The following is a 14,751-nucleotide window of genomic DNA, read 5'->3' on the forward strand; positions in this document are numbered from 1 at the left end:
ATTTTGAGAGAGAGAGGGTTCTAGAGAAGAACCGAGAGAGAGAGAGAGAGAGAGAGAGAGAGAGAGAGAGAGCGCTTAACATCCATGGAATTTGAAGACGAAATTGAAGATGAAGGACTTGAAGAGATTTAAAGGGAAAACAAGGATTTGAACTAAGGTATGAAAATCTATCTTGAATCCTTATGATTCATTCATCAATTTCATGAAATCATAAAGAGATTTGAAGATTTGAAACCCACTTGGGTTAGGGTTTTGTGTTATGTATTTAATTGAGCTAAATTTAAGTTGGGTCCTTTGATTTTGCATGATTGGAGTTCAATCTTGTGAATAATATATGAAATGAACTCTAGATTGTACATACAACAAGATTTATGCAAGGATCAAGCGTATTTGTGGGTTATGTTTTGGAACTTTTAAGATTATGAAAGATGAGATATTGATTTTGAACTTCAAGCAAAAATTGATGTGTCTGAAATGAGATTGCATTTGAATATTGTTAGATTCTCATGTTTTTTGAGTTAGTTTTGCATGGATTTCGGCTTGACAATTGGGTAGGAAAGATTATACCTTGAAGTATTTTCGGACTGGGTAAAAATATCCAGAACTGCAAGTGCGGCTGGGAGCCTCGCACGTGCGGAACACATGGTCAAATAAGGCATCAGATTTTGAAATGAAAGCATGTGTGGCCCGCACGTGCGGTACATTCCGCACATGCAGTAAGGACTTCCGCACGTGCGGCAGTCGAAGGGAAATTTTATCTGTTTCTTTTGACTTTCTGAACATGTTTCTGACAACATTTAAACCTTTTGGAGAGGTATAAGACATGTGAAATTCCATGAAAGGTAATGTAAATGTGTAGAGAAAGAGTACGGGAGCGAATATGAGATGATGAATGTGTTATGTAATTGTGTTTGTAGGTCAAGACGAGGACATCGCCCAATTGCTACCAAAAGCCCATCACTGTGAGTAATAGTATAGTAAAGATATGTTTTTCATTATCTATTTTGATTTATGTACAACATGATTCTATGAATATCATATTTTGCCAAAATGCACAAGTTTCCAAGAAATGTGAAATGAGTTATGAACAAGAAATGTGAATTGTTTGTAATATGATGTGATGGGACCAAGGCCGTTCCTTTTATCCATTTTGTTTATGCTATGACATGATATGAATTGTTCGGTCTTTAAGACCTATTGATTTCTAGTATGGAACAAAGTGTTGTATGGAACTAAGTGCTACAATGGGAGTCACCTCTAGAATCTATACGAGTCACCTCTTAAGTCCATACATACATAAATTGGGCCCAAGGAGAGGTGGAGACATGTCGATGTTCCATCTACTCCATGATAAGATATAGTGATACGATATGATACATTTGGACCTAAGGTCATTCAGAACAGTGATATGATATGATATGTTTGGACCTGAGGTCGTTCAGAAAATGTGATATGAATACGAATGTTTTTACATTGATATATGACTCATGTTTACGAAATGTTATTTTATATGAATGAATGAATGAATGTCCTATTTTGAAATGTGATTTTGACCCTTTGTATAAGTGGGCATACCATGTACCATGTAAAATGTTTTGTAATGGTTTTAGATATGTAATCCATTTGAAAAAGCATGGATTTTGATACGATAAATGTTTGTTTTAAAATGATTTAAGATACGTTTCAGAATTGTGAAATATGTTTTCCTAATGTTGAGGACATCATTCATCAACCTCTTTACTTTATTATTACTTACTGAGCATTAGCTCACCCTTTTACTTTATATATATATATATATATATATGTAGGTGAGCCAACATTAGAGTTTGTACCGAAGTCCGCCTCTCTGTCAAGCCACCCAGGAAGTGTCTCTGTTTAGAGACGTAGTATAATTTCCCAAGCTTAGTTTTGTTTAAAGGCTATTGTATAGTGTGTGAGATTTGTATATGTAAATATGGATAGTGTATTTAAACGCTTAAATTAATTTAAGTCTTCATATATGCACAAGCTCAGTGGACATTATTATTATTTTTGGTATTTGCTTCCGCTTAAGGCCCCGTATTTGAATAAATATTTTTGAAATTTTATCTTTGAGGTCTAAGTACAGGTCGGTCATGGCCTAAACTTTTAGGGACAGGTTTGGGTCGTGACAGAATGGCTACAAAATGGCATCGTTAAGTACAATGACATTGCATTAATTTTCAACATCATCTATGTTAATCATCTCGTTCGGGGTCTGTGCTGTAAAGATTAATTTACTAACAATTTTAATGTAGACTATGTTCAAGTTGTACTCAATTGCTCAACAACAGACAACCATATGTTGCTTGATAGAAACAAAGCAAGTAGTGCACAATGTCCATTAATTTGCCTCTTTATTTCTTTGTTTCTTGTTATGTTTGATCAGACATATTGCATAAAACAAAAATAACAGATTAATCATTGAAGGGCATGGAGAGGAGGGAACCGTTTTACTCTACTAGGTATGATTTGTGTCTCTACTCTATTTTGAGGAGAATTGAGAACTCGGATTTTTTTCTCCTCTCATATCTTGTTCCATTAGTTGGCATAACGGTAAGGTTGCTTCATTCTGAACTAGGCATCATGGGTTTGAAACGCAACACCAATCCCAGACACTACCACCACAGAGCCTCGTGGCGCAGAAGATGTAAAATCATTAATCAGATTGCACTACAGAACCAGGATAATTGTTGTAATAAAAACCTTTATTTGTAAAACATTAATGCTAATCATCAAAGTCACACAACCTCTAGTCAACACAAATTCAGAAAGAATTAGAATCCACTTCTATCTCGCAAGTGAAAGTAAACTAAAACAAAATAATAAAAAAAAAAAAAGAGAAAGAAGAAGAAGAAAAAGAAAAAGAAATATAAGATAACAAACATGAAATTGACATATATCTGCACACCATTGAATGAAAAAAAGCTGTAAATAAAGGCCTCCAAGAAGCTTTCTTAGTTGGTTCCATGGCTAGAATGCCCTTTTTGTTAGAAAATATTAGGTTTTTGACAACTTTAATTCAAATTAAAGTGGGACCCAACTGCCAGTTAAGGTGATTTTGTATTATCTTAAGTGAAAAGATTGCAATAAAAAAATAACGACCTGAAACCATTGAATTTTTATGAGAATTGTCTCATAAAGTGGACATCAATAAAGTTGGGTTTAGATTTGGACTTAGTTTTAATTTGGACTGGGCCTAGACTTGTACTTGTGTATGTGTTGGGTTTGGTCTTAGACTTGAACTTGGACTTGGACCTAGTCTTGAACTTTGGGCTGAGTTGTGCTGGGCTTAGTTTGTGCATGTGTTTGAGATTGAGCTTGAATCGGGTTGTGACCCAACACCCGTATCAATTTTGCTACACATCTAGTTTAATTCTCAAAACTTATACATTATATACACATTATGATTTATATAATGGTTTTGGAGTTATGAACCTTTGTAACTCTAGTCCTAATGGCTAGAGTTGATGACATTTGTTGACCCCATTATTGTTACCCTTAATAGCTAAGACTCTTCTCTACTAGCATAAATAGAGGCTTTTCTTCTCCAACTTAGTAGGTTGTTTTAGAGAGGTTTTGTGATGGAAAATGAGATAGTGTTTTAAGATAAAAAGTTTGAGATGATTTTTTTCCCCAAATAAATTTTTTTCGTATCTTATTTTCCTATCCTCTTCTTTTGTTCTTGTTAGAGAGAGTGCAGCCACTGTTCAGTTCACCAAAACTATTCAGAAAGTGCTTTTGTATTAGCTGGTTTCAACCGTCGCATACTGAGAGAAAGATGCCGGCATACCTCCAACACCCATTGAGAGTCGGTGAATCTGTTTTAAAGAAACTATGGTATCACACAGGCTTCGGTTTGCTTCTTTTCTTATTATTTGTTCTTTAATTTTTCATAATTTAGTTTACCTTGACGAGTTCTAATCGTTAGTTATCCATGTTAATAATTTTTTTTAGTAATGTAATCTAATTTATTTCTGTATATATTTGTCGTTTTCATCCTTTAATAAAAAAAAAATTATTGCCATTTCTATTTAATTTATTTTATATATTTTTCTTGTATTATTATGGAAAAATACCAACACTTTTTCCATAAACAAGTGATAATATTACAGAAATTTCAATTGATGTCCCATTTGATAAATCCCACTTTAGTCATTATGCCGTAGCCATTATTTGGGTATTTTACGACAGCCACTTCCTCTTGGCGTATGAAGACTTGCTTACGAGTAGAATTGATGGCCCTTTGGATATTTTATAATTCACTTTACCCCTCCAATAGGCAACAAGATCCTCAAAAGAACACCGAGTATAATGCAAATCTGAAATTGATGAAGCCAAATCAAAATTAATTAAGCTTTAAATTTCAAACCACAAGGAAAAAAAATGAAAGCAATGTGAAATTAATTTTAAGTTTCAATCATACCCAGTTAGTAACCCAAGACAAGCTGAACCTCATCGGCTTATAGATAGCAAGCCACATGATGCATGGTAACTGTAGAAAAAGAAAGAATGAGAGTAAGCAATCATACGATGTTTGTTTCATCATTCTATATGGTTTCAATAAAAAAAAGTGACCAGACAGTTGCTTACAAAGTATGTTGTAGCGACAAATGCTTCTCCAAAGAATCCAAGAAGACCACCAAAGAAAGGAAACGTAATGCCAACAAACATCGTGAATGCTGCAAGAAAAAGAAATTATATTAACTTTCAGAATATGTAACTTTTCGCTTTCGACAAAATCATAAACTCATGTACATAATGCAGAAATGGGATGAAGACAAGGAATACAATTCACTTACCCACGTATATATTTCGTGAAAAAAAGCGAAGCATTAACGTGGGCTCGAAATTCAATTTTTTTACCAAAGCCATTTCTATCATGTCAAACACCGGCATTGCATAAATCTAAATCAACAAAACAAAACAAAACAAAAATTAGATAGAGATCCACCAAAGAAAGTTTATCAACTTAATCAAATCAAGAAATTATGGCTCGCACCTGATAGCTTCCAATAACATGAATAACAACAAACATGTTAGCCATAGCAATGAGCCATGTGGGTTTCTCTAATGAGATGAGGATATTGTCTTGAACATTGTTTCCAAATATCCAATAACCGATCAGTGCCGCAGGGAAGTAGCACAAGGCCACGACTATATGGGCAACTATCACTCCCCTCCACATGGGGCCCTTGGAAGCCTTTTCGGGTGTAGAAGGGATTGTTGCTTGAATCTCCAAGACCATGTTGTGGCCTGCATAGGTGAAAGCCACATCACCCAAGGCACTGAAGAAGTTGAAGACTTTTCCTCCTGTGCTCTTCTCTGTATATGAATATTGGGCATTCGGTTGCACGCCCTTGTGAAGTGAAGCAGCCCAAGCAATGGTAGAGTAGCTGTAGGACATTGAAATAAGAGATATTGCTATACTTGCTTGCCGATCAATATTAAGCATTGGAGCACTAATAAAAATTAGGGGTTATCTTTTTTTTTCCATGAATTTTCATGTGACTATTAGGTTTAATTATATTTTTTCATGCAAACATAAAATTATTGGGAAACAATGATGAAACTGCATTAATGAGAAGATGGATTTTGGACATGAAAACTATGTTTCATGGACTCTCGTGTCCTTAGAGCATCTCCAAAGGTTCAGTAAAATTTTCACCAAATCTGAGTAAGAAAAAGTTGATTTTCTTGATCTAATACGCGTAGCTGCAATGGTTATGGTTACTATAGTGTGCATCAAAAGGAAAGGGGTTATGGTTATAGTAACCATAACCATTGGAGCTATGCGTATTAGATCAAGAAAATCAACTTTTTTTTACTCAGATTTGGTGAAAATTTTACTGAACCGTTGAAAATGCTCTAAGGACACGAGAGTCCATGAAACATAGTTTTCATGTCCAAAATCCATCTTCTCATTGATGCCATTTCATCATTGTTTCCCAATAATTTTATGTTTGCATGAAAAAATATAATTAAACCTAATAGTCACATGAAAATTCGTGGAAAAAAAAGAGGCAGCCTCTAATTCTTATTAGTGCTCCAATGCTTAATATTGATCGACAAGCAAGTATAGCAATATCTCTTATTTCGATGTCCTGAAGTTACTCTACCATTGCTTGGGCTACTTTGCTTCACAAGGGCATGCAACTGAATGCCCAATATTCATATACAGAGAAGAACACAGCAGGAAAAGTCTTCAACTTCTTCAGTGCATTGGGTGATGTAGCTTTCGCCTATGAAGGCCACAACGCGGTCTTAGAGATTCAAGCAACAATCCCTTCTACACCCGAAAAGGCTTCCAAGGGCCCCATGTGGAGGGGAGTGATAGTTGCCCATATAGTCGTGGCCTTGTGCTACTTCCCTGCGGCACTGATCGGTTATTGGATATTTGGAAACAATGTTCAAGACAATATCCTCATCTCATTAGAGAAACCCACATGGCTCATTGCAATGGCTAACATGTTTGTTGTTATTCATGTTATTGGAAGCTATCAGGTGCGAGCCATAATTTCTTGATTTGATTAAGTTGATAAACTTTCTTTGGTGGATCTCTATCTGATTTTTTTTTTTTTTGTTGATTTAGATTTATGTAATGCCGGTGTTTGACATGATAGAAATGGCTTTGGTAAAACAATTGAATTTTGAGCCCACATTAATGCTTCACTTTTTTTCACGAAATATATACGTGGGTAAGTGAATTGTATTCCTTATCTTCATCCAATTTCTGCATTATGTACATGAGTTTATGATTTTGTCGAAAGCAAAAAGTTACATATTCTGAGAGTTAATATAATTTCTTTTTCTTGCAGCATTCACAATGTTTGTTGGCATTACGTTTCCTTTCTTTGGTGGTCTTCTTGGATTCTTTGAAGAAGCATTTGCCGCTATAACATACTTTGTAAGCAACTGTTTGATCACTTTTTTATTAAAACCATATAGAATTATGAAGCAAACATCGTATGATTGCTTACTCTCTTTCTTTCTTTTTCTACAGTTACCATGCATTATGTGGCTTGTTATCTACAAGCCGAGGAGGTTCAGCTTGTCTTGGGTTACTAACTGGGTATGATTGAAACTTAAAATTAATTTCACATTGCTTTTATTTTTTTTCCTTGTGGTTTGAAATTTAAAGCTTAATTAATTTTGATTTGGTTTCATCAATTTCAGATCTGCATTATACTCAGTTTTCTTTTGAGGATCTTGCTGCCTATTGGAGGGGTAAGGCGAATTATAAAAGATGCAAAGGGCCATCAATTCTACTCGTAAGCAAGTCTTCATACACTAAGAGGAAGTGGTTGTCGCAAAATACCCAAATAATGGCTACGGCATAATGACTAAAGTGGGATTCATCAAATGGGACATCAATTGAAATTTCTATAATATTATCACTTGTTTATGGAAAAAGTGTTGGCATTTTTCCATAATAATACAAGAAGAATATATAAAATAAATTAAATAGAAATGACAATAATTTTTTTTATTAAAGGATGAAAACGACAATTATATACAGAAATAAATTAGATTACATTACTAAAAAAAATTATTAAAATGGATAACTAACGATTAGAACTCGTCAAGGTAAACTAAATTATGAAAAATTAAAGAACAAATAATAAGAAAAGAAGCAAACCGAAACCTGTGTGATACCATAGTTTCCTTAAAACAAATTCATTACCTTTCGATGGGTGTTGGAGATATGCCGGCGTTTTTCTCTTAGGATGCGACGGTTGAAACCAGCTAATACAAAAGCTCTTTCTGAATAGTTTTGGTGAACTTAACAATGGCTGCACTCTCTCTAACAAGAACCAAAGAAGAGGATAAGAAAAGAAGATAAGAAAAAAAATTATTTGGTGAAAAAAATAATCTCAAACTTTTTACCTTAAAACACTATCTCATTTTTCATCACAAAACCTCTCTAAAACAACCTACTAAGTTGGAGAAGAAAAGCCTCTATTTATGCTAGTAGAGGAGAGTCTTAGCTATTAAGGGTAACAATAATGGGGTCAACAAATGCCATCAACTCTAGCCATTATGACTAGAGTTACAATGGTTCATAACTCCAAAACCATTATATAAATCATAATGTGTATATAATGTATAAGTTTTGAGAATTAAACTAGATGTGTAGCAAAATTGATACGGGTGTTGGGTTATAACCCGATTCAAGCTTAATCTCAAACACATGCACAAACTAAGCCCAGCACAACTCAGCCCAAAGTTCAAGACTAGGTCCAAGTCCAAGTCTAAGACCAAACCCAACACATACACAAGTACAAGTCTAGGCCCAGCCCAAATTAAAACTAAGTCCAAATCTAAACCCAACTTTATTGATACCCACTTTATGAGACAATTCTCATAAAAATTCAATGGTTTCAGGTCGTTATTTTTTTTATTACAATCTTTTCACTTAAGATAATACAAAATCACTCAGACCTACCTTAACCGGCAGTTGGTTCCCACTTTAATTTGAATTAAAGTTGTCGAAAACCCAATATTTTCTAACAAAAAGGGCATTCTAGCCATGGAACCAACTAAGAAAGCTTCTTGGAGGCCTTTATTTACAGCTTCTTTCATTCAATGGTGTGCAGATATATGTCAGTTTGATGTTTGTTATCTTATATTTCTTTTTCTTTTTCTTCTTCTTCTTTCTCTTTTTTTTATTATTTTATTTTAGTTTGCTTTCACTTGTGAGATAGAAGTGGATTCTAATTCTTACGGAATTTGTGTTAAAATGCCCTTCAATGATTAATCTGTTATTTTTGTTTTATGCAATATGTCTGATCAAACATAACAAGAAACAAAGAAATAAAGAGGTAAATTAATGGACATTGTGCACTACTTGCTTTGTTTCTATCAAGCAACATATGGTTGTCTGTTGTTGAGCAATTGAGTACAACTTGAACATAGTCTACATTAAAATTGCTAGTAAATTAATCTTTACAGCGCAGACCCCGAACGAGATGATTAACATAGATGACGTTGAAAATTAATGCAATGTCATTATACTTAATGATGCCATTTTGTAGCCATTCTGTCACGACCCAAACCTGTCCCTAAAAGTTTAGGCCATGACCGACCTGTACTTAGACCTCAAAGATAAAATTTCAAAAATATTTTTTCAAATACGAGGCCTTAAGCGGAAGCAGATACCAAAAATAATAATAATGTCCATTGAGCTTGTGCATATATGAAGACTTAAATTAATTTAAGCATTTAAATACACTATCCATATTTACATATACAAATCTCACACACTATATAGTAGCCTTTAAACAAAACTATGCTTGGGAAATTATACTACGTCTCTAAACGGAGACACTTCCTGGGTGGCTTGACAGAGAGGCGGACTTCGGTACAAACTCTAATTTTGATCCTTCGACGGCTCACCTACATATATATATATATATATATGTAAAGTAAAAGGGTGAGCTAATGCCCAGTAAGTAATAATAAAGTAAAGAGGTTAATGAATAATGTCCTCAACATTAGGAAAACATATTTCACAATTCTAAAACGTATCTTAAATCATTTTAAAACAAACATTTATCGTATCAAAATCCATGCTTTTTCAAATGGATTACATATCTAAAACCATTACAAAACATTTTACATGGTACATGGTATGCCCACTTATACAAAGGGTCAAAATCACATTTCAAAATAGGACATTCATTCATTCATTCATATAAAATAACATTTCGTAAACATGAGTCATATAGCGATGTAAAAACATTCGAATTCATATCACATTTTTTGAACGACCTCAGGTCCAAACATATCATATCATATCACTGTTCTGAATGACCTTAGGTCCAAATGTATCATATCGTATCACTATATCTTATCATGGAGTAGATGGAACATCGACATGTCTCCACCTCTCCTTGGGCCCAATTCATGTATGTATGGACTCAAGAGGTGACTTGTACAGATTCTAGAGGTGACTCCCATTGTAGCACTTAGTTCCATACAGCACTTTGTTCCATACTAGAAATCAATAGGTCTTAAAGACCGAACAATTCATATCATGTCATAGCATAAACAAAATGGATAAAAGGAACGGCCTTGGTCCCATCATATCAATTACAAACAATTCACATTTCTTGTTCATAACTCATTTCACACTTTTTGGAAACTTGTGCATTTTGGCAAAATACAATATTTATAAAATCATGTTGTACATAAATCAAAATAGATAAGGAAAAACATATCTTTACTATATTATTACTCACAGTGATGGGCTTCTGGTAGCAATTGGGTGATGTTCTCGTCTTGACCTACAAACACAATTACATAACACATTCATCATCTCATATTCGTTTCCGTACTCTTTCTCTACACATTTACATTACCTTTCATGGAATTTCACATGTCTTATACCTCTCTAAAAGGTCTAAATGTAGTCAGAAACATGTTCAGAAAGTCAAAAGAAACAAATAAAATTTCCCTCCGACTGCTGCATGTGCGGAAGTCCTTATCGCATGTGCGGAATGTACCGCACGTGCGGGCCACACATGCTTTCATTTCAAAATCTAATGCCTTATTTGACCATGTGTTCCGCACGTGCGAGGCTCCCAGTCGCACTTGCAGTTCTGGATATTTTTACCCAGTCCGAAAATACTTCAAGGTATAATCTTTCCTACCCAATTGTCAAGCCTAAATCCATGCAAAACTAACTCAAAAAACATGATAATCTAACAATATTCAAATGCAATCTCATTTCAAACATATCAATTTTTGCTTGAAGTTCAAAATCAATATCTCATCTTTCATAATCTTAAAAGTTCCAAAGCATAACCCACAAATACACTTGATCCTTGCATAAATCTTGTTGTATGGACAATCTAGAGTTCATTTCATATATTATTCACAAGATTGAACTCCAATCATGCAAAATCAAAGGACCTAACTTAAATTTAGCTCAATTAAATACATAACACAAAACCCTAACCCAAGTGGGTTTCAAATCTTCAAATCTCTTTATGATTTCATGAAATTGATGAATTAATCATAAGGATTCAAGATAGATTTCCATACCTTAGTTCAAATCCTTGTTTTTCCTTTAAATCTCTTCAAGTCCTTCATCTTCAATTTTGTCTTCAAATTCCATGGATGTTAAGCGCTCTCTCTATCTCTCTCTCGGTTCTTCTCCAAAACCCCCTCTCTCTCAAAATATCTTTCTCTCATCTCTTCTTTTGTTTGAGCCAAGCAAGGCTCATATACATATATACATACATATATAAAATATAATATTTAATGAGAATCAATTTAATCCATTCTGAATAAGATTTTTACAAAATTTCATATTAGACTCAAAAAATTCCAATTAACTCATCCATGTACACCATTACGGTTTCTGAACCCATTAAGGCCGTCAATTTCAGTTTCAAAGTCATAGGCCCAACAGATATTTTCCCAATTTGGACAGATATTCATCAATTAACCCACATAATCAATAACTAACACATAATTTAATTCTCATAATCATGATATGTGTTATGGGGTTGTCACACATTCAGTTTAAAATTATTCATTTGATGTGAATAATGAAGTATTTGTCATAGTACTTATCGATACCAATTCAGTTCAACTTGAATGGTGTGGTGTCGCATCCTGTGAAGCCGACCTGCTTCATCACAGTTTGATTCGAATAATCAACTCTATAAACTTTGTTTAATGTTTGCTCTTAAAGATGTCAAATTCAAGACAGCTCCAAAAGACGATTGTTGCTTCATTTGTCTAAAATGGAATTCTTTTCAACAAAAATTGTTTAAATACGAACAGTATATTCTCTTTCTCTTTGAATTGCAAGTTGGGCTTCTTCCTATTAAAGTTCAGACCGTTTTGATATTTTAGAGTTGGAATAGCTTTTATACGATCGTAGATTTTTTCTTTTATTTTGTGTTTCATCTTCCCCTATGTTATGTGAAAACATGGTAAGTCAATTTCCAAGTGCAATGGATGACAACTCCTATACTACCACAACAAATGAGAACTCCATTACCACTACAATTGTAAGACTACCTCTCTCTCTCGGCTGTGCATGTGGAGATGTCCATTTTGTCCTAACCAAATGAACCCTATATTACTACAAAAAAATTTCCTTTTATTCTAAAATTTCCGAAAGTAATTCAACAACTTGTTAAGTTTTACTTTTATTTTTACTTTCTTAACTTGTAAGGAGATGTAGAACTATTCAGAAATGAAGCTGCAGCATAGTTGTGTAGCTACTATGGCAGATTATACAATGGGACAAGCCTTGAAACTGAGCTATGGGCTATTTATAAAGGCCTTACAATGGTTTTACAAAGATGAAGGAACAAAGTCATCATTGAGACCAACATTATGCAAGTTATTAAGTTATTGGAGGAGGAGACAGAGACAAGCTCCCCATAAAAAGAACTCATAAAAGATGGGAAGATTATTATGCAAGAATGTGAGTGTATGGTGCAATATGTGTTCAAGGAGGGTAATCTTTGTACTAATGCACTCACAAAGTTTAGAGCCGAGTAACAAGAGGATATCCTGGTGGTGAATGAGCCACCAACCGAGATTAGGAGTCTACTTGTTGTAGACATTGTCAACAAATCTAGGAAAAGGATTTAGGCCTTTATATTTTGTTGATTTTTTGATGTACCTAAAAAAAACATTCAAAAAGAAAAGGTAAAAAAATTTAGTCAAGAATCTTATATTACTACAAAAATCTTGTCCTTTTGTTCTAAAATTTGGGAAATTAATTCAACAACTTGAAACAAAAAGACATGGACATTTAAAGATAAAGAGGATCTTGGGTCAAAATTTTTAAAGCATTTGTATTTAGATTCCATATTTAATTACTCACACTGTAATTTATATTTTAGATAGAAGAAAAAAAAAACATATTGCAAGAAGTCAAACATAAAATGTGAATAGGTAACTGTTGGCTACATATTTTGTAAAAGCCAATTACAATTCGACGCGTGGCAGAATAAGGGTAATACAGGGAGACTATTCAAGTCTTCGATCCTGATCGTACACGTGGCAGTTAGCATTGGTTATTACAAGATCTGAGTAGCAGTGGATTAACGGAGAGATTCAAGGTGATGTGGCTTCAACGGTTACTCACATTCAAATTCAAATTCAAATTTAGGTGGGAAGCCTAACTGCAAGTGATGGCGTAGTGGAACTAGTTATAAGGCAACATGATCAACGATCATGGAAGAGCAGTTCAACGGTTTGAAATGCAGTTCGATTGTCATCCTTGAGAAGTATAAATAATAGAGAAGGCCCCAGAAAAAAACCCCCAGACTCAGATCCAAAAAACCAGTCTTATTCTACTTTACATATTTTTCTTTCCAGTTTTACATTTCATGTTCTTTACATTCCTGTTCTTTAAATTCCTACACTGCACTTCGTTCATAGGAGTAGTTTCAAGTAGATTGTCGCTGTAAACCTCTACGAGGCTGAGTTTGGATCATTGTAAGTTTTTCATTCTAATGAAATGCTTTAGTTGTTCTTCATTTGATTGATATTTTGCTTAAATTCTCCTAAATCAAGACACCAGTAAAAGTCCTCTTCATTGAGGCTGAAAGAACTAAAACACAATCGTCTGATAATTGGTTGGCAATTAAACTTCTGTAAGGACTGATTGATCCTTACTGGTACGCTCGCAATTACAAAAATAACCTTCGAAAGCCAAAAAGCCAACATATATTTTTGGCACACCCGGTGGGACTAATTAAAATGGCTAGACGTATGAGACAATGAGAAAATGAATGCTTGGAAGAAGGCGTGAAAGGAGAGGTAGAGATACCTAATCCAGGGGATAATGTGATAACACATCCTGTGAAAACTCCCATGTTATCAGAACCTATGGTCAAACAAACCAGTACTTCAGAACAAGAACCACATGTTCATAGTATTGGACGAAACCAAGGAATTGGACCATCCACTGTTCCATCTACTCAGCCAATAAATCCATAGGATGGCCTAGTAGATGCCATGGGACAACAATTAATGAACACAATGGAAGGTGGGCAACATCCTTTTTGGATCGAATGAATAGCCTCTAACCAACAAACGCAAGACACATAGAGGAAGCTTTAAATGTCCCTCAGCAAAGATTGGCTAGAGATAAACAGCTTATGCAAGTTAATGGACATTCTAATGGTCAAAATAGTAATCAGAACTATGAAAGACCATCACTTCAGTCTTGGTACGAACCTATTTCAAGGCCTATAGCAGGTCAAAATGCCTTAGTACTTAACAGTGAAGCCATGCAAGTTGGTGGATCTGGCCCAGTACAAGAAAATGGCATAAGAATGGTCACAAATCCCATGTTCCAAGCCATACCTGGCATGAGGGGGTTCACTAATCCCTTATTCGAATTTATACCCGAGGGGTTGGAAGGTTTTCCTACAAATGGAAGGGACACAACACCTGTTCCAGCACCTTTCGCAGGTCCCTTCGCAGGACAGGCTCAAAAGGGTTACCCACACCCCTAACAGCAACCTGCATCCCAGGGAAAACCAGTCCCAAATATACCACCTTATGGACCAAGAGGACCACAAGCACAAGTTTGTCTACCAAATCCTGTGTTTGTCCCTCTAGTAATGGTTCAGCAGGCACAAAATATGGTCCCTAGGGACCAAATTACTGATATTGTTAGGGAGATGTGTGGACCAATGGCTCAGGGGGTCCAAACCCCTGTGTATAGAAAACCATACCCAGAATGGGTAGATAGGG

At 34.8% G+C, this 14,751-nt stretch overlaps 2 pseudogenes across 1 annotated transcript; one reads left to right on the forward strand and one right to left on the reverse strand.

The window, feature by feature from the left end:
* Positions 1-4,241: 4,241 nt before the first annotated feature.
* On the reverse strand, positions 4,242-5,425 carry LOC114298016 (lysine histidine transporter 1-like; annotated as a pseudogene). Its single transcript, XR_014348647.1, has 5 exons — positions 5,021-5,425; positions 4,821-4,926; positions 4,612-4,700; positions 4,445-4,513; positions 4,242-4,340 (listed from the first exon to the last, which is right to left on the reverse strand). The product of XR_014348647.1 is annotated as a lysine histidine transporter 1-like (transcript).
* Positions 5,426-6,117: 692 nt separating this feature from the next.
* Positions 6,118-7,293, forward strand: LOC114260690 (lysine histidine transporter 1-like; annotated as a pseudogene).
* Positions 7,294-14,751: the final 7,458 nt, after the last annotated feature.

The sequence above is a fragment of the Camellia sinensis genome, chromosome 1, assembly GCF_055761805.1.
Source record: "Camellia sinensis isolate YWXY chromosome 1, ASM5576180v1, whole genome shotgun sequence".
NCBI lineage: Eukaryota > Viridiplantae > Streptophyta > Magnoliopsida > Ericales > Theaceae > Camellia > Camellia sinensis.